This window comes from Chlorocebus sabaeus, chromosome 2 (assembly GCF_047675955.1).
Source record: "Chlorocebus sabaeus isolate Y175 chromosome 2, mChlSab1.0.hap1, whole genome shotgun sequence".
In the NCBI taxonomy this organism is placed as follows: Eukaryota; Metazoa; Chordata; class Mammalia; order Primates; family Cercopithecidae; genus Chlorocebus; species Chlorocebus sabaeus.
In genome coordinates, this window is record NC_132905.1 from 97,479,591 (window position 1) to 97,507,022 (window position 27,432).

At 48.0% G+C, this 27,432-nt stretch overlaps 1 protein-coding gene across 4 annotated transcripts in view; it reads right to left on the bottom strand.

Moving 5' to 3' along the window:
• HSF2BP (heat shock transcription factor 2 binding protein) overlaps nucleotides 1-27,432 on the bottom strand; it is a 133,440-nt gene that overhangs the window by 42,089 nt on the left and 63,919 nt on the right. The gene's annotated exons all lie outside the window — the stretch shown is intronic.

Below are 27,432 nucleotides of genomic sequence, written 5' to 3' on the forward strand. Positions count from 1 at the left end.
CTCTTCCTTCCACAGTCCTGCCCGATGACCAACATCCGAAATGGAAACAGCCTAGGAGGTCTCCAGGGCACTACACTATCACCAGAGTACCAGAATTCACAGAAAACCAAAGTTTGCTCTCCCCTTCAAGGCACTCAGCTGTGTGTGTGATAAGTACACACAAAATACTGTCATTGTTCAGAACATTTTTGGAACTCCTCCTAGAATAGCCTTCAATCTGTGAGCCACACACAAACATCAGTGTTACCATCTTAGATTCTGACACCACCTCCCCATCAGGATTCTAAGACTGAGAGTGTTACTTAAAAGTCACGTTGGTGGCCAGGTGCAGTGACTCCCGCCTGTAATCCCAGCACTTTGGGAGGCCAGGAGGTCAGGAGTTCGAGACCAGCCTGGCCAACATGCTGAAACCCTGCCTCTACTAAAAATACAAAAACAAAATTTGCTGGGCATAGTGACACATGCCTATAGTCCTAACTACTCAGGAGGCAGAGACAGAAGAATCGCTTGAACCCAGGAGGCGGAGTTTGTAGCGAGCCAAGATCGCACCATTGCACTCCAGCCTGGGCAACACAGTGAGACTCCGTCTCAAAAAAATAAAATAAAAAATAAAAGTCATGCTGGCTACTGTGAGCTTCATTTATGAGTCACTAATGAAGGTGAAGAGACCAAGTGACTGCCTTGAGCCCCACTCACACAGCTGGGCCCTCTTACCTGCCTGCCTGTAGGCTTACCTGCCCAGCTCAGGAGCATAAGACGGTCCCTAGCTGCGTGTGGAAACACCGTTTCCATTTAGCCCTGGAGGACACTGCATCTTCCTGGCTTTCCTCTGACCTTACCTGGCTGCTCTGTGCTCCCTCATCATTTTCATCTGCACTGAAAATGCTGGCCCCACAGCTTCATCCTCAGCCCCATATCACTCCCTCAGCAATGCAGTCCCCTGCCATGGCTACAAATACCTTCTAGACCATGACGATTCCCAGCACCAGCTGTTCCTCTGGCCCCGACTCCTGACATTCCCTCCTTATCCTCTCCAGCGACACTGGCCTTTAGTCACTCCTACAATATTCCTTTGCCCATAGCTGCCTCAGACCCTTCCCCTGCCACCCTTGGCCTGTGATGCTCTGCTCAAAGATCTCGGCACAGGCTGCCCTTCACCTCATTCAGGTATCCACTCAAATACCCAAAACAGCAGCTCCGCCCAACACTCTCTAGCCTGCTCCTCATGACACTCCATTTTTATTTGCATTACTATATGACATATGCCATTACATGTGTTTACTGTCAAGTCCCCTTACCTGAATATAAGTTCCATAGGGAAAGAACTCTGTCTCGCTCACTTCTGAGCCTGACAACTACAACAAATGGGGCTGCTTCCCTCCCTGCATTCTGACCCACCCAAGTGCTGGGAGCTCGACAACAATGGTAATAAACAGGCCGGCCCACTCCCTGCAGACTAACTCTCATGAGTGTGCTCCAAGCTGAAGTGCACCCTCCCATGGCACCACCCCCGACCAGGGCAGGTTCAGCACCCTGCCTGGCTCAGCAGCACTGTCTGAAGAGGGGACACAAAGCTCCCTCGTGTATTTTGTGGAAGACAAAAAAGAAACACAACTACTCCCTTACCGAGTCCTTACTTTCTTACCTAGTTAGGGACTTTTTTTTTTTTTTTTTTTGAGACCAAGTCTCCCTCTGTCACCTAGGCTGGAGTGCAGTGGCATGATCTCAGCTCACTGCAATCTCCGCATCCCAGGTTCAAGCGATTCTCCTGCCTCAGCCTTCCGAGTAGCTGCGACTACAGGCACTCACTACCACGCCTGGTTAATTTTGGTATTTTTAGTAGAGACAGAGTTTCACCATGTTGGCCAGGCTAGTCTCGAACTCCTGACCTCAGGTGATCCACCTGCATCGGCCTCTCAAAGTGCTGGGATTACAAGCATGAGCTACCACGCCTGGCAAGGGATTTTCCAATGAAACCATTTCAGAAGGTATAACTACGACTCTATTTGTAATATTCACCATGGGATACAGAAGAAGGAATGATCAGACTTGAGGATGTGAAATCTGAAAAGGCTCTCCGGGAAGTGGTTTCAAGTTGGCTTTTGAAGGTCTAGGAACATAAAGTATCTACCCATTTAAATGATTATGAGATGGACTCGTAAAACTTCATATAGTAGGCTATTTTACATTTCTGACTTTTTCTTTCCAAAAAGATGCTATTCCCTCAACCTTTACAGTAAATTAAAACTCCCTTATAATGGAATGTAACATCTTGGCTTCTTCCATTAGCTCATCTGTTTCTCAATTACACTCTGGCAACAGATTCCTCACTTCCCTCTTTCCAAAATCGCTTCTCAACTTTTTCAACATGATACTGTAGACAACAGATCACACACAGAGGAGAAGTGGAAAAGGTGTTACTTGGCCCAGCCAGGAATTTGCTCCTTTTCTAAAACACACTTGCACGGCAGATGGGTCAGCCCTGATACATATGCAGAGCCTGAGCCACTACCAGATTAGTCCCACTTCCACACGTCAAAATACATTAAAGTAAGCAGATGTCGGTAACCATAACAGAAATACCACTGGCAAGCAGAATTCTCAGAATGGTATATCATCTATTAAAATGAAGGCAATATATAATTTTTACATTTCAAATTAAATGTAGGTTTAATTTATAAATTCGGCATGGCACAGGAGAAAACACACAAGCTGAGGTAGAGGGTTTATAATCAGGGGCCAGGATATGAATGCCAAATGGGGTACTGCCTAACTAACTGGCCTTGGCAAGCAAAGCTTTTACATTCTCTGAACCTGTTTCCTTGTCAATATAATACAAAGTACATCCATCTCAAAGAGTTTTATATAGCACATTGGATAATACACATAAAACAGGTAGAAATTTAATAGTAACTATTAGGCCTCTCATTGGCTACTCTGCTTCCTTTGGCCATGCAGATTATCACATACTTATGGCCTGAAATAAGTATCTTTTCAAGAATTACCTTTTGGTTTGGTTTTCTAGGAAGTTTAGTTTGTGGAGAATACGTTTTAAATATTAGAGTTTGTGTCAGCAAATATGTTTCTGTTTATTGTGATAACACAATGTAGGGCAAAGCAATACTTACATCCCTCACTTTAAATACATGTACATATGCTAGATTAGTCACGTATACTGAATTATTTGTGTATATTTAAAATAAAGACATATAAGCATTCTCTTCATTGCAAATTAGATCAGAAATCCTCCAGAAGTACCCAGATACAAATGCTGTCCCACAAAGTCCACAAAGCCTCTCCCATCCCACAGCATCTGTGGAAGTCCCTCTGCTTTGACTCACGCCTGGGCAGCCCCTCCACCCTCTGTCCACGCAGCTTTGCCCTGCCACTGGGTCATTTCCCTCCCACCTGCTGCCACTGCATACCTCGTGGGGCCCTCCCTCCGTGCTTGTCATCCCTAGCCTTCCTTCAATATGGCTTCTAGCACCATGATGCCACTGATTCTGCTTTCTACAAGGAACCCGGACATCTGGACACTGGCTCTCGGGGCCTCTGCTCAGTCCTCAGCCTCTTGGTCTTGTTTTCCCCTCCTTTTCCAGGCTCTCCCTTTACTGAGCAACTCCGAACCCCTCAGCAACTCTGCCTTCCCTTTCTACAGGCCAGTAGGAGTGTGTGGCGGCTCAGCCTCCTCCATTCATTGCCACGCTCATGCTCTACCCTGAAGATGGAATCAATTCTGCTCCATATCACAGCTCAAAATAGAGCTCTCTCAAATTCACATTTTGAGTGTTTCTCTCCTGAAAAGCTCTCACCTTTCTGGGTCCAAACCCAACAAGGCGATCTGAGGAGCGTGAGCAGAGAGACACGGTGATGAGGATGTGGTCACGTGTGACCACAGCCTGTGTAGGATGCCCAGGGGTGAGGCCAGAGGAGGCCGGATCATGGACTCTGATCAGAGCCCCTTCTGGTTTTCAGTAGGGATGTCAGTGATGTGATCTGACTGTGAAAGATCGGTCTAACAAAACGGTGGGGAGAGAGAGGGCTGAATCAGAGTGACTAGGCCCGAAGTCGAGGGAACCACTAACAGATCCCCTGGTAGCCCAACAAGAAATGCTCACAGTCTGGACCCAGTCAGAGTCTGCAGGACACAGGAGATATTCTGGAAGTTACAACAGCCAGGAGCAAAAGGACACATGGCCTGACTGGACCTGCATGATGGGAGTGAAGGGAAAGGCCAGGCCTGGGGGAGGAGAGGGGACACCATTAGCCAGGATGTAGAAGAGAGCACAGGGCGAGCCCCAGGGGAAACACAACACGCCCAGCTCTGGGAGTCACGAGGTGGCTGTGGGACGTCCACGTGAAGGAAAGGCACAGGCACTGGACGTGCTAGCCCAGAGCTTGGGAGAAAGATCTGCCCAGAGAACACGTAGCCTTGGAGAAGAGGCCTGCTGTGGACAGGAGCCTGGGGCAAGACGCACCGTCAGGAAAGCAGGTGAGGGAGAAACAGAGATGTGCAGTGCAGCAGAGAGGGAGCATGCAAAGTCACCTACATTTCCTACACCCAGCACAAGAGCACACAAAGCCAGTGGACAGAACTCCCTCAGGGCTTCAGCAGCGACGCCTCCTCTCGAGCTGCTCCCTGGCACTCAGGTGTCTGAGAGGACAAGGACGAGTGCTGCTGAGCTCTCTCCTCTCTGCTGGAAAACTAACCAACGATGTCTGGCAAAAATGACAGCTGCAGATGCTGCCTTTTCCAACGAGCTGTCTTCAGAGTCAGAGCCCTCTGAAACACACACACATTTTCCTATATTTGAAAGTTTAGTAAAGTGAAAAAGTTCCAGTCTTTGGATAAATTGGACATCGGGGCTTAGATGTTCTTGATATCTTTGACTTTTCTTCTCTATGCTATAAAACTCTTGGATTAGACCCAAATCAATTCCACTTTCACAATGCTAAACAATAACAAAACACACTTAGGTTGGAGTACACCAATGAACAGACGTTAAATCTGTGAGCGTTAAGAAGTTTCCCTTGTTCTACAACACTACCGGCGCACTTGGTCCTTACAAGGCACTAAGTGTTTGGTGAATCCACAAATCAGCCCATGAGAGAGGGAATGAAAGAACGTGTGTCTCCCCCAGCTGTCCGCTGCCATGGCTCTGCATGGGTGAGCCACGCATGGTGCTCTGGAGTCAGAAAAGCAGGGCTGATCCTGGCTCCCCTGCCAGGGGAGAGAGAGGGCTGAATCAGAGCGACTAGGCCCAAAGCCAAGGGAACCACCAACAGATCCCTTGGTAACTCAACAAGAAATGCTCACAGTCTGGACCCAGTCAGAGTCTGCAGGACACAGGAGATATTCTGGAAGTTACAACAGCCAGGAGCAAGAGGACACATGGCCTGACTGGACCTGCATGGTGGGAGTGAAGGGAAAGGCTAGAGCCTACTAGCTCTACCGAAAAGCCACCTTTCCATTGCTGCTACCCAGTGTGACGGGGGGCTGACGCTGCCCACTCCCCATTGCAGCTGTACCGCCGAGCCAGCTGTGCGGTGGGCCCATGTGGGGGTGCTCCATTCACAGAGCTACAGGCACAGCCCAGAGGAGCACAAGGCTCCCCCTGAGAACCTGTCAACGATGCTACTGTCTCAGAGTGAAATTAGGAAAACCCACAAATTTAGAAGGTACATAATTAGAAATCTTGGAAAATAAATTAGATATCCAACCGGTAACATATGAAGAGTCCTGAATTACCCAAAACTCCAATCAAAATGACCCTGCTGTAACCTTCAGAAGGCCAGACCAAAATCCCTCCATTCATGTGATAAGTGCAGATGAAACACTGCTACTTCCCCAGCTCCGGGTCACAGCGGAGCACAGGGCAACGACCAGGACTCGGTCTCTGCCCTCTCCCTCACACGGGACAGAGAAACTGTGCTGGTGGCGCCCTGGGGGGAAGGCCCTGTGAAGGGAAACCTGGAAGCATGGGGGAGGGCGTGGAGGACAGCACGGGAAGGAGCCATCACTGGAGTGGGCACTGTGCTGGGGGAGGGTGACAGCTGGGCATCTCGGGGCTCATCTGCATCTGGCTCCCCACATCCTTCCACTTTGCTCAATTCCCATCCTTTCGGGGCAACCTCATGATGAGTAGCTTCATTTGCTAAGTCGCTTCATTTGCTAAGTCGCTGGAAACTAGGAAGAAGTCATCTTGTCCACATGGGACAAGAGCATCCCAGTCACTAGCAAAGACAGCCTCGAGGTCAAGCCATCAACGGGCTTCTGCTCCCTGAGACTCTGTGAGTGAGCAGGGCCGGGACAGCCTTTCACGACCAAGACCACCGTGGGGCCCTCACAGGGAGAGGAGGCCAGACCACAGGCCCAGCAGGATCTCTTACCAGATTGCCAGCATCCTGCCTTCCCCTGGAAAACAGCACAACTATGTCATCTCGCCCTTTCAACCTGTAACTATTCAATTTAGCACTTAAATTTGAAACAATAAAAAAATCAATCAGTTGCCATGCACTAGCTGACTCCTCTGAAGACAGCAAATCTACACGTTGGGTGATTATCTTGGGAGCAATGGTTCTTAAACCTCTTTTTGAGTTTAAATCCTTTTTCAATTCCAGTAAAAGCTGGGGCCCAGTCCTCCCCAACCCCAACATCCACGCACACTGAGACCCCAGAGCACACAGGGCCACCCTCCATGGGGAGCAGCTGTCCTTGAGGCTGATCTTGCTTTTCCTTCCTCTGCAATGGCTTCCTCACGGCTCAGCCTCCTCCGGACAGGGGGTGCCGTCAACCCAGCTGCTTCCTCTTCTCTCCCAATGAGGGGATGGCTCAAAAGTGCCAGCAGGACAAGCCACAGAGGACACACAGCTCAGGGCCTCAGGCTCTGCTTCCTTCCACTCCCAGGCCCGATAGAACCCGCAGGGCTCACCGCATGCACACAGGGGACCAGGGCACAGGAGCTGCAGGCCCTTCCCTCCCCTTCCTGCTGCTCACAGGGCTCCTGCTGTGCTTTTCAGGCAGCTCCTTCATGTCTTCTTCCTGTTTTAAGAAATGGAACTCAAAATGTTTGGACCTCCGGGGTTTGGAATTTCTCAAATGTTACAGGATATTTATATCACAGTTCTGATAACAGGTGCACTAAGTCAGCCACAAAAGTTACAGAATATGAAAACACGAGGCTCCACTGGGCCGCACAAACATGCTCACCTTTCGGGGTGACGCAGCCTCATCCTTTCATGCGGACAACAAGGGCAATTTATTGTGAAGCCTGCACACCTCCGTGGAAAAACTCATAAACCTGTCACAGAGATTTACACCCGCCACCTAAGCTTTCAGACTCCCTTTAAAAACTTTAGAAGATACTGTAGCTATTCAACTGCAAGAAGTGGGGAGCCAATACCTAACACTTTGGGACAAACTGCCGGCACCCTCTGAAGGCCTGATTCTTTCCAGAAGGAGAGGATGATAAAAATAACTTACACTTGACTAGCAATTTACCACTTACAAACTACTTTCACACGTATTACTGCATTTTTACTTTGGGAGGGAAGTCTTTAGCCCAAAAGAAAATGAAACACACTACTGTTAAGTAATCCTGCCAAATAAATAGGAAGTGCATCTTAACAAACCCAGTCGGACAACAGCGTGAGCTAATGTTAGGATCCCACTATAGACTAAAAATCTCCTAAAGCTAGCTTTCTTCCTATTTATAGTTAAAAGAATAGCCAAGATTAGTGCTAAGAATATTTAAATATCATTCAAAAGTCAGCCAGGTGCAGTGGCTCACACCTGTAATCCCAACACTCTGGGAGGCTAGGGTGGGTGGCTCACTGAGGCTAGGAGTTTGAGATCAGCCTGGCCAACATGGCGAAACCCTATCTCTACTGAAAATACAAAAATTAGCCGGGCATAGTGGTGGGCGTCTGTAGTCCCAGCTACTCAGGAGGCTGAGGCAGGAGAATCCCTTGAACTTGGGAAGCAGAGGATGCAGTGAGCTGAGATCGTGCCACTGCACTCCAGCCTGGATGACAGAGCAAGACTTTGTCTCAAAAAAAAAAAACAAAAAAAGTCATTTCCAAATTCTCATATTCAATAGTATGTAATGGCATCAATTCTCATATTCAATAGTATGTAATGATATCAATCCCAGATGTGAGGCCATCCTCCTTGGCCAAGACCTCAGTGACTTCAATTTCTAAATGTAAAAGAAGTTAATGGTTTCCTATTTGTTTTGTGACTTCCTGATTGTCTGCAAGCCTTAATCTTGTCTATAACCATGAATTTAAGTCATCTTCACCTCTTACTAGTCATAACTAGCTGTCACACAGAGCCTCTACACTACTAAGCCTCAGTGTCCCCACACAGAAAATACGTCTGGCATAAAGATTACACCAAATCCCATAAGGAAAGGCTCTAGTCCAGGGGCTGTCACATAGTAAATACACAAGTGAATGTGATATATTCACGTTTGCTTCCACTGCTGTTCACGACAAAGCGCCAGTCATGTACAGTCTGCACAACCCTATATAGAAGGCAACCCTCCACTAGCACATCGATGAAAAGCTTGCCTTGGTAACACTAAGCATTTTAAAGAATGACACAGTTATAACCTTCCGTATTCCTACGAATTAAATACTCTGTATAGTCTTGAAAAATTAAATTTGTAGGTTCTTTGACTAAGGTCTTAAAACACGCAAAGTGAGGTGAAACATGGCGAATTTCAGTTTTTAAAAACTTTCACTGAACATTATTTGAAGCCAAATTAATGCTTTAGTTATGCTCACGGACATCCTCAATTCCCAATTTCACTTACTATTAGTAACAGCTATCATTATTAAAGAAATTATTCAGCTAAACCACGTGAAATTGTCATTTTCATAGGTCTAAAATGAATAAATACTAGCAATTTCATGTGGTTCAACCTAAGCCTATCACCAGTGCCTGGACTGGGTGCTCTATGTAGGTCAACGAATTTAATTCTCATAATTGCTCTGAAGTGATGTCAGCGACATCATTCTTCAGGTGGTCAAGGAGCTTGCCCCAAACCCACAGCTGACATGCAGGTTGGCACTCCAGCACCCCATCCCTCGACCTCCACTTCTCAACCACATGCGGGGGGCTCTGTTCACCTCTCTATTTGCATTTGGTGTCTTCATATTTTAAGAAAAGCAAAGCAAGTAAGTTGGTGCTGGCAGGATATGCTTTTAAGAAAATGAAGGTGTTACCTCCAATTATCACGCCTTCTTTATTTCCCTCTATTCTGCATATCAAGAAACTTGGAATTGATTTAGGACACTTCGTGACTGTATTACTACAGAAACAGTCAAAATACTTCAACTAAAAATACAAAGTACTTCAGCTGAAAGTACAAAACTGCAACTCAAAGTGGCTTAAATGTAATCACATGTATTATTTTTTATAACAAGAAGTCCAGGGATGGATCCAATGTCTCGATTATGTTAGGGAAGGCCTGGGTTATTTTCTCTGCTTGCCCCGACAGCATCAACTGTAAGGCTGGCATTCAGGGCCACAGGCTTCCTTACTCATCTCCAGTGAAGAAATCTCTCCCCGATCCCTCGGGGGATGTAGCTACTCAGGTCATGTACCCACCTCTGGACCGTCAGGCCTCTGAGCCCAAACTAAGCCATCATATCCCCTGTGACCTGCACGTATACATCCAGATGGCCTGAAGCAAGTGAAGATTCACTTGAAGTGAAAGTAGCCAGGTCCTGCCTTAACCGATGACATTCCACCATAGTGATCTGTTCCTGCCCCACCCTAACTGATCAACTGACCTTATGACAATACACCCTCCCCGCCCTTGCGATAATGGACTCTGTGATATTCCCCCACCCTTAAGAAGGCACTATGTAATATTCTCCTTGCCCTTGAGAATGTACTTTGTGAGATCCACCCCCTGCCCACAAAAGATTGCTCCTAACTCCACCACCTATCCCAAACCTGTAAGAACTAATGATAATCCCACCATGCTTTGCTGACTCCTTTTTCAGCCTCAGCCTGCCTGCAACCAGGTAAAATAAACAGCCTTGATGCTCACACAAAGCCTGTTTGGTGGACTGTCTTCACACGAACATGCATGACATGGACCATGCACTGTTGGCAGAAGGATGCCATGTACTGACAACCTTATGCCTTGAACCCTAAACCCATCACTGGCACACAGTAAGATGGCTAGCTGACTCAGACCATTCATTTTCAACCCTGTCTCACATATTAGAATCCTTGAGAAGAATACAATGGTTGTTAAGAGTCAGAACTCAAAGAAAACAAGAATGAAGAGAAGCTTTCGGCAACAGAGAATTGATGAACTCTGAAAAGGTTTCCCATAGAGCACAGGGTCAGGCACAAGTACAGCTTAGGAGGAATGGGCAGAGAAGAACGAGGGGAGGGTAGTAAGGGTGATGCTGATTCCCTAGAGGGATGCAGATTCCCTAGAGATGGATGTGTGTGTGCGTATGTGTGTGTGTCTGTCTGTCTGTGTGCATTCTCTTTTTTTTCTCTCTGAAACCCCTTTCTCTTTCCCTGAGTCATATGATCCATACGACCCACAAAGAGAGGATGGAGCCCTGAATAAAGTTGGGGTTCTGTGAGAAATGAAGAAAGGGAAAAAGGGTGAGGGATAAGCCATCCATGGTGTCCACTCTACACAGACGCAACCAAATCAATCATGAAGAAAGGCAACATAGGTCCTTCTCCATGCTGCGACGGGCTCAGGCACCATACCACCTTCACCACTCTTTCATGGGTGGCTCTGTGTTGCGCAACGCATAGGTGATAACCTCAGCGTGCTGTCACCTGACACTATAAGAAAGCCTCTGAAGGGTCCTACAGCCCCAGAGAATGTAAGCAGAGCTCTCCCGCACAGCCTCCCAGATGAGATGGTGCTGGGGCCCCCACCCTGTGCTGTTTCTGGGCTGAAGCTGTGTGACTGTCCAGGGCCATGGCAGTCTGCTCCACCCAGGTCTCTGTGGCCTGGCAGGGCACTCTGGCTTAGGAGGGGCATGAGCCAGAAGAGAAGACTAGTTGTGTACCTTCCAGCCGGCTGGGACTGCCTCTGGGATATCAGGACTTTGACAGGGCTCAGGATATCTAAGTTTTTCTTAACAATTTTAGCACTTACATATATGGTATATTTGTGTCCAAGAAACGTAATCCACAAATATTTGTCAAATGCTAACTCCCCAATTTTCATCTCCTAAAGGATTTCCTTTGACATCTGAATAGAAAGGGTTTCCGAGACATTATGTAACTAAGATTGTCATCGGTTGACTGTGTGCACAGCTGGAAGACTTACAAACCATACAGAAGATTTCATTAGCTGCGGTTTCCTAATCTCACAAAGAACCATAATCCTAAGCACCCGGATCCTTCATCAATGAGTTACTGAAGAACATTCGATGACATCTTTTCTTAAAGAATAATGAAGAATTCATACAGAAAGAATCATTATAAAAATTATTCCAATATTTGTGGCTTATAGTAAAACAAACAACAAAAATGGAGCAAGCATTACCTTTTAGTAACCTACTTTGATGCCACAGATGCCACTGTCTAAAGATGAACTGCAGGGGACAGTGAACTCCTAGCCCAAGAAAATATGAAGAAAGTCACAGTGTATTTTGAAGTAAAATAGTTAACTCTTGTTCTTATTTTTCATTTTAGACTGAAATGCTGAAAATTAGAATCTGACTACCCTTAATACAAACACCCAAAACTCTCCTTTCACCAACAAATCCCCAAAGCAGCATCATCCTTACTACCCACCCTCGTTCTTCTCTGCCCATTCCTCCTAAGCCGCCTTTGTGCCTGACCCTGTGCTCTATGGGAAACCTTTCAGAGTTCATCGATAATTCTCTGTTGCCAAAGGCTTCTCTTCACTCTTGTTTTCTTTTGAGTTCTGACTCTAATGACCATTGTATTCTTCTCAAAGAAATGGTTTTTGTCCCTCTTCTTAAAATGTATAAAGCATTTCCACTTGCTATTCCACTAAATTCTCACAGCCACCCTGTTCCAAATAGAGGTAGGAACAGTGTTTCTATCTCTATTTTGTGGATGACAGAATATCACGGAAGGGAAGGGACTCACCCAGAACCACAGACCAGAACACAGGAGAAGAGGGGCCAGTCTGCCTTCTGATGCCTCAACCTGTGTCTCCTAGCTCAGTGCTCTGATGAGCCCTCCATCCCTCTGCTCAGGCCTCTTTGCCAGCCTGGCTGTGTGATGTTCCCTACACTGCCAGTCTCTCTGTTTGTCACTTTTTTCAGAATGACTCCCAAACCCATGTCAATAGCAAGTTTCTTGCGAACTCTAAGCCTCTTGTCTCCAACTACTTTTTAGACATTTCCATTTGGATTTTTGTTTTACCATGACATCAAACTGACCATGTCACACACTAAATTCATCTTCATGTAAACTCACTCCTCTTTCTCAATGTGCCTATGAGTTAACTGTATCCTGACCAGACTACAGTAAAGTTTCAATTGCGCTCAGCTTGGACTGGACATATGCAAGCCAAATGTTTTTTGACATCCTTTGACATGCAAAGTGGCCATTTGACCACTCAATTATATCAACAGTGAAAAATCAAACATTTAAATTATGTTTCTTATTAAAGCTATCATGTAGCTATCATGTAAGCGTTGATTAATCAAAGAAAACAGTCCCAGCACTCTCTTGTGGAAAGGCTGACATCTTTGTTCTATTGGACCTTCTGAAGGACAAGTTTCAAGACAACAATGTTTGAGAAATTTTTTAAAAGATAAAAATCACATTTTGTATTAGCTCACGGTATTAGCCCAGTGTTTAGACTAACAGACTAAATACTGGGCTAATACAAAAGTGTTAAGAGAAACACTTGACCAACACAATAAAACATTTACATGTAAAATTCTTTGTTGGTGAAGATCTGATATTAAATATTTTGCTTTTCTATCAAATGGCCATCCACAGCTCGTGGAATAAAGAAGTTGCTTAATAGAATCATAACATATACAATACACTGACAATGCCACGTACTTGGGTTGAAAAGAATTATGACGACACATTGCTGAATATTCACTAGTTACTAAACCCCTCAGCCTTTCTCTGTGTTATGTGATATAGCCAAATTCCAGATGCTCAAGGGATTCAGATGTCATTATCAAAGGCAATTGGTGCCATGGAAAAGATGTGGAATCAAAGTTGGGCAAATGGGCACACTGCCCTCATGGGAAGGAAAATGATGCTTAAATTAGCTTAAGAAAGGTAAAAGGGGGCCGGGCGCAGTGGCTCACACCTGTAATCCCAGCACTTTGAGAGGCCAAGGCGGGCAGATCACGAGGTCAGGAGATCAAGACCATTCTGGCTAACACGGTGAAACCCTGTCTCTACTAAAAAAACAAAAAATTAGCCAGGTGTGGTGGCTCGTGCCTATAGTCCCAGCCACTCAGGAGGCTGAGGCAGGAGAATGGCGTGAACCTGGGAGGCGGAGCTTGCAGTGAGCCAAGATCGTGCCACTGCACTCCAGCCTTGGCGACAGAGTGAAACTCCATCTCAAAAAAAAAAAAAAAAAGAAAGAAAGATCAAAGGAGTCACTTATGAAAGATGCTGGAGTAACTCAAAATCTGAGAAAAAGCTAAACAGCACAGCCTGAGCAGGGATAAAGCTGACTGCAAGCCATAGGGCTCCTCTGCATCTCAGGTCAGCATTTATGTCTTGGCATCAGCAACAGAGAACACAGATAAATTTTCTCCAGGTGGCCAGGAACATGGCCACAGGCAGCTCTAGAGTCACATTCAATATTTCCATGGCCCAAAAATGGGGAAAAAACACTGTTCTTCAGCAGCTCAAGTCAGACAATTCCTGGAGAAAGACTCTGGCCTAGCTCAGAGCACAAACCCACCACTAAAATCACCACTGTGGTTACAGCTACATAGCAGGCACTGCCAAGCCTCATCTTGGGCCAGTGATCAGAAGGGCCTGTTGCAGGAGATGAGGGCCTGCTGAAGGCGATGAGGGCCTGCTGAAGGAGATGAAGACCTGCTGTGGGAGATGAGGGCCTGCTGAAGGAGATGAGGGCCTACTGCGGGAGATGAGGGCCTGCTGAAGGAGATGAAGGGCCTGCTAAGTAGGATGAGGGCCTATTGTGGGAGACGAGCACCTGCTGCAGGAGATGAGCGCCTGCTGAGGGAGATGGGGGGCCTGCTGAGGGAGAGGGGGGCCTATAGTGGGAGATGAAGGGCCTGCTGAGGGAGATGGGGGGCCTGCTGAGGGAGATGAGGGCCTGCTGTGGGGGATAAGGGTCTGCTGAGGGAGATGGGGGGGCTGCTGAGGGAGACGAGGACCTGCTGTGGGAGATGAGGGCCTGCTGGGGGAGATCAAGACACGATCTGGGAGATGAGAGCCTGCTGAGGGAGATGAAGGGCCTGCTGAGGGTGATGGGGGGCCTGCTGAGGGAGACGAGGGCCTGTTGCAGGAGATGGAGGACCTGCTGAGGGAGATGAGGGCCTGCTGAGAGAGAGCAAGACCTGCTCTGGGAGATGAGAGCCTGCTGTAGGGGATGAGTGTCTGCTGAGGGAGATGAAGGCCTACTGAGGGAGATCAAGACCTGCTCTGGGAGATGAGAGCCTGCTGTGGGGGATGAAGGCCTGCTGAGGGAGATGAGGGCCTGCTGTGGGAGATGAGAGCCTGCTGTGGGGGATGAAGGCCTGCTGAGGGAGATGAGGGCCTGCTGTGGGGGATGAGGGTCTGCTGAGGGAGATGGGGGCCTGAGGGAGATGAGGTCCTGCTGAGCGAGATGGGGGCCTGCTGAGGGAGATGGGGGCCTGCTGAGGGAGATGGGAGCCTGCTGAAGGAGATGAGGACCTGCTGCAGGAGATGAGGGCCTGCTGGGGGAGATCAAGACCTGATCTGGGAGATGAGAGCCTGTTGTGGGGGATGAAGGCCTGCTGAGGGAGATCAAGACCTGCTCTGGGAGATGAGAGCCTGCTGTAGGGGATGAGTGCCTGCTGTGGGAGATGAAGGCCTACAGAGGGAGATCAAGACCTGCTCTGGGAGATGAGAGCCTGCTGTGGGGGAGGAAAGCCTGCTGAGGGAGATGAGGGCCTGCTGTGGGGGATGAGGGTCTGCTGAGGGAGATGGGGGCCTGAGGGAGATGAGGTCCTGCTGAGGGAGATGGGAGCCTGAGGGAGATGGGGGACTGCTGAAGGAGATGAGGACCTGCTGCAGGAGATGAGGGCCTGCTGGGGGAGATCAAGACCTGATCTGGGAGATGAGAGCCTGTTGTGGGGGATGAAGGCCTGCTGAGGGAGATGAAGGGCCTGCTGAGGGAGATAGGGGGCCTGCTGAGGGAGATGGGGGGCCTGCTGAGGGAGATGAGGGGCATGCTGAGGGAGATGGAGGGCCTGCTGAGGGAGATGAAGGCCTGCTGTGGGAGATGAGGGCCTGCTGTGTGGGATAAGGGCCTGTTGTGGGAGATGAGGGCCTGCTGAGGGAGATGGGGGCCTGCTGTAGGGGATAAGGGCCTGTTGTGGGAGATGGGGGCCTCCTGAGGGAGATGGGGGCCTCCTGTCGGGGATAAGGGCCTGTTGTGGGAGATGAGAGCCTGCTATGGGGGATAAGGGCCTGCTGTGTCGGATAAGGGCCTGTTGTGGTAGATGAGGGCCTGTTGCGGGAAATGGTGGCCTGCTGAGGGAGATGAGGGCCTACTGAAGGAGACGAAGGGCCTGCTAAGGGAGATGAGGGCCTTTTGAGGAAGATGAAGGGCCTGCTGAGGGAGATGGGGGGCTTGCTGAGGGAGATGAGGGCCTGTTGCTGGAGATGAAGGACCTGCTGAGGAAGATGAGGGCCTGTTGGGGGAGTTGAGGACCTGTTGCAGAAGATGAGGGACTGCTGAGGGAGATGAGGGCCTGCTGAGGGAGATCAAGACCTGTTCTGGGAGATGAGAGCCTGCTGTGGGGGATAAAGGCCTGCTGAGGAAGATAAGGGCCTGTTGCGGGAGATGAGGGCCTGCTGTGGGGGTTAAGGGCCTGTTGTGGGAGATGAGGGCCTGCTGAGGGAGATGAAGACCTGCTCTGGGAGATGAGAGCCTGCTGTGGGGGATGAGGGTCTGCTGAGGGAGATGGGGGCCTGCTGAGGGAGATGGGGGCCTGAGGAAGATGGGGGCCTGCTGAGGGAGACGAGGACCTGATGCGGGAGATGAGGGCCTGCTGGGGGAGATCAAGACCCAACCTGGGAGATGAGAGCCTGCTGTGGGAGATGAAGGGCCTGTTGTGGGAGATGGAGGACCTGCTGAGGGAGATGAGGGCCTTCTATGGGGGATAAGGGCCTGCTGAGGCAGATGAGGGCCTGCTGTGGGGGATGAGGGCCTGTTGTGGGAGATGAGGGCCTGCTGTGGGGGATAAGGGCCTGTTGCGGGAGATGAGGGCCTGCTGAGGGAGATCAAGAACTGCTCTGTGAGATGAGAGCCTGCTGTGGGGGATGAAGGCCTGCTGTGGGAGATGAGGGTCTGCTGAGGGAGATGGGGGCCTGAAGGAGATGAGGTCCTGCTGAGGGAAATAGGGGCCTGCTGAGGGAGTGGGGGCCTGCTGAGGGAGATGGGAGCCTGAGATGAGGTTCTGCTGAGGGAGATGGGGGCTTGAGGGAGATGAGGACCTGCTGCAGGAGATGAGGGCCTGCTGGGGGAGATCAAGACCTGATCTGGGAGATTAGAGCCTGTTGTGGGGGATGAAGGCCTGCTGAGGGAGATGAGGGCCTGCTGTGTGGGATAAGGGCCTGTTGTGGGATATGAGGGCCTGCTGAGGGAGATGGGGGCCTGCTGTGGGGGATAAGGGCCTGTTGTGGGAGATGGGAGCCTGCTGTGGGAGATGGGGGCCTGTTGCGGGAGATGAGGGCCTGCTGAGGGAAATGGGGGCCTGCTTAGGGAGCTGAGGGCCTGTTGAGAGAGATGAGGGCCTGCTGAGGGAAATGGGGGCCTGCTGAGGGAGATGAGGGCCTGTTGAGGGAGATGAGGGCCTGCTAGGGGAGATCAAGACCTGCTCTGGGAGATGAGAGCCTGCTGTGGGGGATGAAGGCCTGCTGAGGGAGATGAAGGCCTGGTGAGGGAGATGAGGGCCTGCTGAGGGAGATGGGGGCCTCCTGTCGGAGATGGGGGCCTCCTGTCGGGGATAAGGGCCTGTTGTGGGAGATGAGAGCCTGCTGTGGGGGATGAAGGCCTACTGAGGGAGATGACGGCCTGCTGTGGGGGATGAGGGCCTGCCTAGGGAGATGAGGGCCTGCTGAGGGAGATGAAGGGCCTGCTGAGGGAGATGTGGGGCCTGCCGAGGGAGATGGGGGGCCTGCTGAGGGAGTGGGGGCCTGCTGAGGGAGATGAGGGCCTGCTGGGGGAGATCAAGACCTGCTCTGGGAGATGAGAGCCTGCTGTGCGGTATGAGTGCTTGCTGTGGGAGATGAGGGCCTGCTGTGTGGGGTAAGGGCCTCTTGCGGGAGATGAGGGCCTGCTGTGGGCGATAAGGGCCTGTTGTGGGTGATGAGAGCGTGCTGTGGGGGATAAGGGCCTGCTGTGGGGGATAAGGGCCTGTTGTGGGAGATGAGAGCCTGCTGTGGAGGATGAAGGCCTACTGAGGGAGATGAGGGCCTGCTGTGGGGGATGAGGGCCTGCTGAGGGAGATGAGGGCCTGCTGTGTGGGATAAGGGCCTGTTGTGGGGGATGAGGGCCTGTTGCGGGAGATGGGGGCCTGCTGAGGGAGATGAAGGGCCTGCTGAGGGAGATGAGGGCCTGCTGAGGGAGATGAGGGCCTGCTGAGGGAGATGAAGAGCCTGCTGAGGGAGATGAGGGCCTGCTGAGGGAGATGAAGGGCCTGCTGAGGGAGATGGGGGCCTGCTGAGGGAAATGGGGGCCTGCTGAGGGAGATGAGGGCCTGCTAGGGGAGATCAAGACCTGCTCTGGGAGATGAGAGCCTGCTGTGGTGGATGAGGGCCTGCTGTGGGAGATGGAGGCCTGCTGTGGGAGATGGAGGCCTGCCGAGGGAGATGAGGGCCTGCTGTGGGGGATGAGGGCCTGCTGTGGGGGATGAGGGCCTGTTGAGGGAGATGAAGGGCCTGCTGAGGGAGATGAGGGCCTGCTGAGGGAGATGAAGGGCCTGCTGAGGGAGATGGGGGGCCTGCTGAGGGAGATGGGGGGCCTGCTGAGGGAGATGGGGGCCTGCCGAGGGAGATGGGGGCCTGCCGAGGGAAATGGGGGCCTGCCGAGGGAGATGGGGGCCTGCTGAGGGAGATGAGGGCCTGCTGGGGAAGATGAGGGCCTGCTGGGGGAGATCAAGACCTGCTCTGGGAGATGAGAGCCTGCTGTGGGGTATGAGTGCTTGCTGTGGGAGATGAGGGCCTGCTGTGTGGGATAAGGGCCTCTTGCGGGAGATGAGGGCGTGCTGAGGGAGATGGGGGCCTGCTGTGGGCGATAAGGGCCTGTTGTGGGAGATGAGAGCCTGCTGTGGGGGATAAGGGCCTGCTGTGGGAGATGAGAGCCTGCTGTGGGGGATGAAGGCCTACTGAGGGGGATGAGGGCCTGCTGTGTGGGATGAGGGCCTGCTGTGAGGGATGAGGGCCTTTGCGGGAGATGGAGGCCTGCTGAGGGAGATGAAGGGCCTGCTGAGGGAGATGGGAGGGCCTGCTGAGGGAGATGGGGGCCTGCTGAGGGAGATGAGGGTCTGCTAGGGGAGATGAAGGGCCTACTGTGGGGGATGAAGGCCTGGTGAGGGAGATGAGGGCCTGCTGAGTGAGATGAGGGCCTGTTGAGGGAGATGAGGGCTTGTTGTGGGAGATGAGGGCCTGCTGAGGGAGATGAGGGCCTGCTGAGGGAGATGAGGGCCTGCTGTGGGGGATAAGGGCCTGCTGTCAGAGATGAGGGCCTGCTGTGGGGGTTAAGGGACTGTTGTGGGAGATGAGGGCCTGTTGTAGGAGATGAGGGCCTGTTGTGGGAGATGAGGGCCTGTTGTGGGAGATGAAGGCCTGCTGAGGGAGATGAGGGCCTGCTGTGGGAGATGAGGGCCTGCTGTGGGGGATAAGGGCCTGTTGTGGGAGATGAGGGCCTGCTGTGGGGGATAAGGGCCTGTTGTCGGAGATGAGGGCCTGCTGTGGGGGATAAGGGCCTGTTGTCGGAGATGAGGGCCTGCTGTGGGGGATAAGGGCCTGTTGTGGGAGATGAGGGCCTGTTGTAGGAGATGAGGGCCTGCTGTGGGAGATGAGGGCCTGCTGTGGGAGATGAGGGCCTGCTGAGGGAGATGAGGGCCTGCTGTGGGGGATAAGGGCCTGTTTGGGAGATGAGGGCCTGCTGTGGGGGATAAGGGCCTGTTGTGGGAGATGAGGGCCTATTGTGGGAGATGAGGGCCTGCTGAGGGAGATGAGGGCCTGCTGTAGGAGATGAGGGCCTGCTGTGGGGGATAAGGGCCTGTTGTGGGAGATGAGGGCCTATTGTGGGAGATGAGGGCCTGCTGTGGGGGATGAGGGCCTGCTGTGGGAGATGAGGGCCTGCTGTGGGGGATAAGGGCCTGTTGTGGGAGATGAGGGCCTGTTGTGGGAGATGAGGGCCTGCTGTGGGGGATGAGGGCCTGCTGTGGGGGATAAGGGCCTATTGTGGGAGATGAGGGCCTGCTGAGGGGGATGAGGGCCTGTTGTGGGGGATGAGGGCCTATTGTGGGAGATGAGGGCCTGCTGTGGGAGATGAGGGCCTGCTGTGGGGGATGAGGGCCTGCTGTGGGGGATGAGGGCCTGTTGTGGGAGATGAGGGCCTGCTGTGGGGGATGAGGGCCTGCTGTGGGAGATGAGGGCCTGCTGTGGGAGATGAGGGCCTGCTGTGGGGGATGAGGGCCTGCTGAGGGAGATGAACGGCCTGCTGAGGGAGAATGAGGGAGTCCTAGTATCTGCAGTCCACGCACTGGAGACTCAGGACAGCCCATGTGTAGTGCCAGTGTGAAAGTCAGCAGGCTCAGGACCCAAGAGGTGGTGTTTCAGTTTGAGTCCAAAGGCAGGAAAAAGCCCACATCCCAGCTCAAACAGTAAGCTTATTCAGCCTTTTTATCTATTGGGGCTCCAACTGACTGGATGAGAGCCACACACCTAGCTGAAGGCAATCTGCTTTACTCAGTCTCCTGGTTCAAATGTGAATCTTATCCAGAACATCCTCACAGACATACCCAGAGTTAATGTTTGGCCAAATGTCTGGGCATCTCATAGTCCAATCAAGTTGATACAAAAATTAACTCTCTTAGGGACCACCTAGGTGGTTTGAATAAAAGCTTCAAACCTGCATGAAAACCAGTCTACTAATTCTCAGAAGAGATTTTTCTACCACTACACTCAATGCCAAAAGTCAAAACAATTTTCCTAAAAACACCTCAGGATTAAGCGAGTATCTTCAGTTTACCCCTACACTGTTGGGAAATACCCTTGGGAGTTTCCTCTCAGGCTACTCACCTGAGGTGGGACCGGGGCTTTGTCTCCTATTCCCCACACCTGGGAGCCATTGAAACTAAAGGACAAGTTTGAAAAATACCCTCAAAGCAAGAAGCTAATTTCTCTGTTAACCTCTCTGTCCTCCCACTTTCACTTGACTTTCATGCTCTAGGTGTGTGTGTGTGTATATCACATGTGATATATTACATATATTGCATATATATCACATGTAATCTATTATATATTACATATATATGTATTACATACTGTATATCATATTATATATAATATATATTACATATATTACATCTATGTTGCATATATCACATATGTTGCATGTAATATATGCTACATGTATATATTACATATTATACATTGCATATAATATATATTTTATATATAGTTTTTTTTTTTTGCGGCCAAGCACAGTGGCTCACACCTGTAATCCCAGCACTTTGGGAAGCCAAGGCAGGAGGATCACTTGAGACCAGGAGTTCAAGACCAGCCTGGGCAACATAGTGAAACCTTGTCTCTACCAAAAATGTTTTAAAAACTAGCCAAGTATGGTGGTGCGTGCCTGTAGTCCTAGTTACTCAGGAGGCTGGGACAGGAGGATCCCGTGAGCCCAGGAATTTGACTTTACAGTAAGCTAGCATCACTCCACTACAGTCCAGCCTGGGTGACACTGCAAGACACTATCAAATAAGTAAATATTTTTTTTGTGTCTCACCCAGCATTTTGATTGTTCAGTAAGGAGAGGTGGTCAGGAATTTTTCTATCATAACCCTGGCTCCCAATTCATGGCCTGGAAGGATGGAACATAGGGAGACTTAGAGGAAGCTCTCAACCCAAGGTGATGGTGGCTCAAAACCAGGTGAGAAAATTAGCTGGGTGTGGTGGCGGGCGCCTGTAATCCCAGCTATTATGGGGCTGAGACAGGAGAATCGCTAGAACCCAGGAGGCAGAGGGTTGCAGTGAGCCAAGATCACGCCACTGCACTCCAGCCTGGGAGACTGACTGAGACTCTGTCTCAGAAAAAAAAAAAAGAAAAAAAAGAAAAAAAAAAAAAAAAAAAAACGCTCAGTAGGAGTGCTAGCTGATGACCAGATTCTAGATTCTGGAGATGTTTTGAAAGCAGAGCCATCAGGACTTCCTAACAAATTGAACGTAGGTGTAAGAGATTAAAAGGAGTCAAGAATCACTCGAAGGTTTTTTAAAAGTCTGAGACACTAGAAAAACAGAATTGTAATCAACAGAGATTAGAATTTGGTGTGAGGGAAGATTAGGGGTTTAGTCTGAACACACTGAATGTGAACATTTATTAGATGTTCATGTGGAGATATCAAGTAGACAGTTCAATCTATGAGGTTAGAGCTTGGGACAGAGGTCTGGGTTGAAGACACAAATCTGGTAGAACCTGATCAATGCTTCGTGTTACTCAGACAAGCCAAATAGATGTAAGATGGAAATAACCGCCTATCTGCCTTTTTAGCATTGAAAACATGGTAGGAAGTGCAGTTTCCTGTGATCACAATACTAGTCTGCATTAACAGTTACATAACATGTGGCCACCATCTCGATACACTCTGTTCTCATCGGCTATTTGCTAGAGTTCTATGCCAGTTCTGTGGCTGAAGAGGAATGTGAAGAATGTGGACAAAGCCTGGGAAAAAGCCAGCCATGCAGTTGAACAAAGGGAAGACAAATGAAATCTAGCAAAGGTTAAAGGAAACGAGACGATTTAGTCAGGGATGATTAATAGCAACTGGTCTCATACTCTGAATCAGAGAAGTCTAAATACTTGAAAGTAACCTGCCACCTTTAGAGCAAGCAAACAAAAGAAAATGAGCTTTCACTGCAGCATGAGATTTCTTTTTTTCATTTCAAGTCTTTTATCCCAAAAGCATGAGATATTTAGATTAGAAATAAAAGAGGAAAACTAGCACCTACGTGACACCTACGACATCAGGTGTTGGCCTAAACACTACTGCATTTTAATATACATTAAGATCCTTGAGGTAGAAATTCTCATTTTATAGATCAGAAAAGCAGGATTCTAAAAGTTTAGGTAAGTTCACAAGGAGGAAAGCTGCAATTCAAATCTGGGTCGAATGAGTCCAAAGCTCATATTCTTATTAAAATATATCAAATTTCTTAACAGAAATTGCTACAAGTAGGAACTGATTACTGAAAAGGATGATGAGATCTTTTTTTCCCTTTATCTTTTTTTTTTTTTTTTAAACGAAGTTTCACTCTTGTTGCCCAGGCTGAAGTACAGTGGCATAATCTTGGCTCACTGCAACCTCCGCCTCCTGGGTTCAAACAATTCTCCTTTTCCTCGATCTTTTAAAAATTAGAAGAGATTCTTATCTGTCCAGTATATTTTCATAAACCAGATCTATCTAAAAGCAAAGGAATAGAGGAAGCCAGTTTTCAAATTATCTCTCAGTCCTAAGCAGTTATGATTCTAGATTCTGAAAACAGTCTAAATTCTGAGAACAGTCCCACTACCACCAGCACCACCACCAAGCACCAAGAACTATTTTTGTTCCTATTTTCCTACTCTATAGTAAACTGTATATTCACCTTCTAAAACACATATGAAATTCTATCATTTAAAATTTAAAGTAATCCCATACATAACTCAGGAGTCAAACATCCTAGGCTTAAACACATCTTGTTTTGTTTGACTTTAGAACAAATGATTCTCAAGTAAGATGACCTAGAAATGAATTTATGAGGGTTGGGCTGTGCTCACTGTGTTGAAAGAACCAGTAATTATCTTCACGGATAAGAAAGCCTGGGATGGCTGGGCACGGTGGCTCACGCCTACAATCCCAGCACTTTGGGAGGCTGAGGCGGGCAGATCACCTGAGGTCGGGAGTTCAAGACCAACAAGACCAACATGGAGAAACCGCTTCTCTACTAAAACTACAAAGTTAGCTGGCGTGGTGGTGCGTGCCTGTAATCCCAGCTACTCAGGAGGCTGAGGCAGGAGAATTGCTTGACCCCGGGGGGTGGAGGTTGTGGTGAGCAGAGATCACACCATTGCACTCCAGCCTGGGCAACAAGAGTGAAATTCTGTCTCAAAAAAAAAAAAAAAAGAAAGAAAGGAAAAGAAAGCCTGGGATGATGTCCCAGAAGCAAAAAAATTGCATTAACACAACTTAACAAACACCTCATATTATCCATAACCCAAAGCTTAAACAGGAAAAGCCCCCCTGACACAATCTCTGATGAGTGGCAGGAACTTGGGTTGCTTGCCACAGACAGAGCTGCATAAATTAAGATTAAACTCATCACAATTTTCACTCAGCCCCAGAAACTTCCAGAGGACCAGAGCTAAAAGGGCCATCGAGAATATTTAGCCTCAACTCCTCTTTCTATGAGAAAATAGGATTACTGGCTGCAAATTAGCCTAAGTAGAGACGGGCATATTGTTTCAGGGCAACTGACTCAGAAGTCAAGCAAAGCCAGACCTAATGTCAACTAAACATGAGAAGTCACCCAGCACTGGCCCGGCACAGTGGCTCACACCTGTAATCCCAGCACTCTGAGACGCCGAGGCAGGTGGATCACCTAAGGTCAGGAGTTTGAGACCAGCCTGGCCAACATGGTGAAACCCAGTCTCTACTAAAATTACAAAAATTAGTCAGGTGTAGTGGCAGGCACCTGTAATTCCAGCTACTTGGGAGGCTGAGGCAGGAGAATCGCTTGACCCCAGGAGGCAGAAGTTGCAGTGAGCCGAGATTGCGTCACTGCACTCCAGCCTGGGCAACAAGAGCGAAACTCCATCTCAAAAAAAATAAAGTAAAATAAGAAGTCATCCAGCACTAAGGCTTCCACCCCGGAGACGTGTCCTGCTGAGTAGCAGTCCTATAGAATGGTTGGGAAACAGGGTCTGGAGCCAGGCAGTCGGGGTCTCAGATCCCAGCTCCACCACCCCCACCCCATAGCTATATAACCCTGGCGCCTTACTCACCTCTATGTGCCTCAGTTTCTTCATCTATGATACAGAAATAATACTTACCTTACAAGGTACTGAGAGACATAAATGTAACAAACATAATGCACTTAAAACCATGACTGGTACTCAAGAAATACTAGGCACTCTTATTTAATTATTCTCTCCCTGGCACCACCAGCATCCTCTCCCATAAACTGGCAATGTCTGCTTGCTCATGGCCCATAACAGCCAGCCCGGATAGTTACCTTATAGGTCATGTCTAGGAATCACCTCTGATTCTATGATTCTTGAGAGGAAAAAAGCTGTCTGGTGGGTAAGTGTTATCAACGGAGTACAAGCATAGTCCCCTGGACCTGCCCTCAAACTATGGAAGGTCTAGGGCTTTACCCTACTTGCAAGCTAACAAGCTAGCATGCTAGAGTCTTACAGACGCTGGCAGAAGACACAAACTCTTGAGTCTGAGACTAAGAACTTGTTACAGCAGCAGCCTAGCCAGAGCAGCAGCATTTATGCCAGTCTAAGACCCAATTCCACAAGCCACACACATGCTGTGTGGCTGTGTCACAGGAGAGGAACCCCAAGCTCTGGCTGAACTCTGCCCTAGAGGGAAACATTATCTTTACTACATAGATATAAACAAACGTACCCTTTTTGCTCTGGAAGGAAGCTGCATCTCTGTCCTCTAAGGATGTCTGCTATACACACATCCTTGAAAAGCTAGCCAGAAACAAAGGTCAGTTCCTCTGCTCTTAACACATGAAGAAACAGGACAGACCCTTGTGTCTCAACAATATCTAAATAAATGAAGATATACACTTGTGTTCATGGATTGTAAGTCTCAATATTGCTAAAGTGTCCATTCTCCCTCAAAATGAACTGTTGACTCAACACAATCCCAATAAAAATTCCAACAGGATTCTTTTCGGTAGCCAGTGACGAGCGGATTTTTAAATTCATATGGAAAGGCCAAAGGTTTAAAAATAGCCAAAACAACCTTGAAAAAGAAGAACAAAGTTGGAGGATTTATACTACCTGACTTTAAGATTTATTATAAAGCTATCAAGATTTATTATAAAGCATGGTATTGGCATAATGATCCAAAAATAGATGACTGGAACAGAACAGAATCCAAAATGACCTTCACATGTATTGTCAACTGATTGTCGACAAGGTGCAAAGGCAATTCCCTGGAGAATAAAGTCTTCAAAACAAATGGTACTGGATCAACTAGATAGAAAACTTTATGCAAAAAACAAACCAAAAAATAAAAATAAAAACAACAAAAAAAAACCTCTCACACAAACAGATACCAATTAAAAACGAATCATATAACTAAACGTGAAATGCAAAACTATAAAACTACCAGGATAAAACACATTAGAAAATCTTTGTGACACTGATCTAGGAAAAAATTTCTACAACAAAAGCATGATTCTTCGAAGAAAAAGAATTATAAACTTTATTACAATTAAGATAGGTCTTCTGCTCTTCAGAAGATGCTCTTAAGAGAATGAAAGACAAGCCACAAGCTGGGAAAAATTATTTTTCCAACACATTTGTCAAAGGACACAAACCGAAAACACAAAGAACTCTCAATATTCAGTAAGAATCTATGCAATTTTTAAAAAATAAGTAAAATATATGAACAGCTATCATCAAAGAAGTTACATGAATGGCAAAACATGAAAAGGTACTCAACATCATTAGTTATAACAAAAATACAAATTAAAACCAGAGTGAAGTACCACAGTATCCCTACTGGAATGTCTAAAATTTAAGAGAATGGCCATACACTAACACTGCTGCTGGGAATGTAAGATGGTACAAGCACTTTGGAAAAAAGGGTGGCAGTTTCATAAAAACTAACATGCACCTACCACATGTCCCAGAGATCCCACTTCTAGGAATTTACCCAAGAGAAACAAAAGCAAATGCCCATGCAAAGACGTGTACAACAATGCTCCCAGCAGCTTTATGAACAGTAGTCAAAAGCTGGAGACAACCCAAATGTCCATCACTAGCCGAATGAATACACCAATTGTGGTGTATCCACAACATGGAATATTATTTAGCCATAAAAAGTAATGAACTATTAATAGACACACGGATGGATCTCAAAATCAACATGAATGGATCTCAAAATAATTACGCTGAGTGAAAGAAGCTCGGCAAAAAAGAATACAAACTATGATTCCACTTATATAAAATCAAAGAAAATGAAAACTAACTACAGCGCAGAAAGGAGGCAAGTCTCTCTCCGGAAGGCAGGGAGAGGAGCAGGGAGGAGGGACCACGAAGGGGCACAAGGTGCCTTTGGAGGTCATGGGTTTGTGTACTCCCTTGATTGTGATAATAATTTTACAGGTGGACATTTTTATCAACACTTATCAATTGTTCACTTTAAATATATGCAACTTATTACATGTTGATTATATATCAATAAAGCTATTATTTTAAAAAAGCAATCACCACCAAATGGAACTGACACTAAAAATTAAGGTTAATTTGAATTATGAAAAAATAAGGAAAGTTAATTTATTTTTATACATGGGTTAAATGTATACTCATTAAACAACATACAGTGTTAAAAATTATGATGAAATTGGGACAGAACTTTAGGTTGGATTGGTAGTTAAGGGTGAAGAGGAAAGGCTGCAGTAAAGATAGCTTTTTAAAGAAATTTTAAAACACATACACACTCTATATGTGTACTTCCCTTCAGAGCTGCAGTGTCTTTCCAATTTCTTTTTACCCAAATTATTTAACAACGGGTCTTCTATTTTATCTGATAGAGCCACATACCCACATATAGTACTATGCTGTTAATAGAGAATGGGATAGGCTAATGCTGTTTATCAGCTGTTTTATAAGACAATTTTTCTTTGTGTTGTAGGGACACCAGTAAATCATATCCAAATTGAAAGCAATACTTCAGAAACAGAACTAGAGTAAACCTAACATACCAAGGAATTTTCTAAAATTTGACTTTTTTAAAAAGAAATAACATCTTATAATC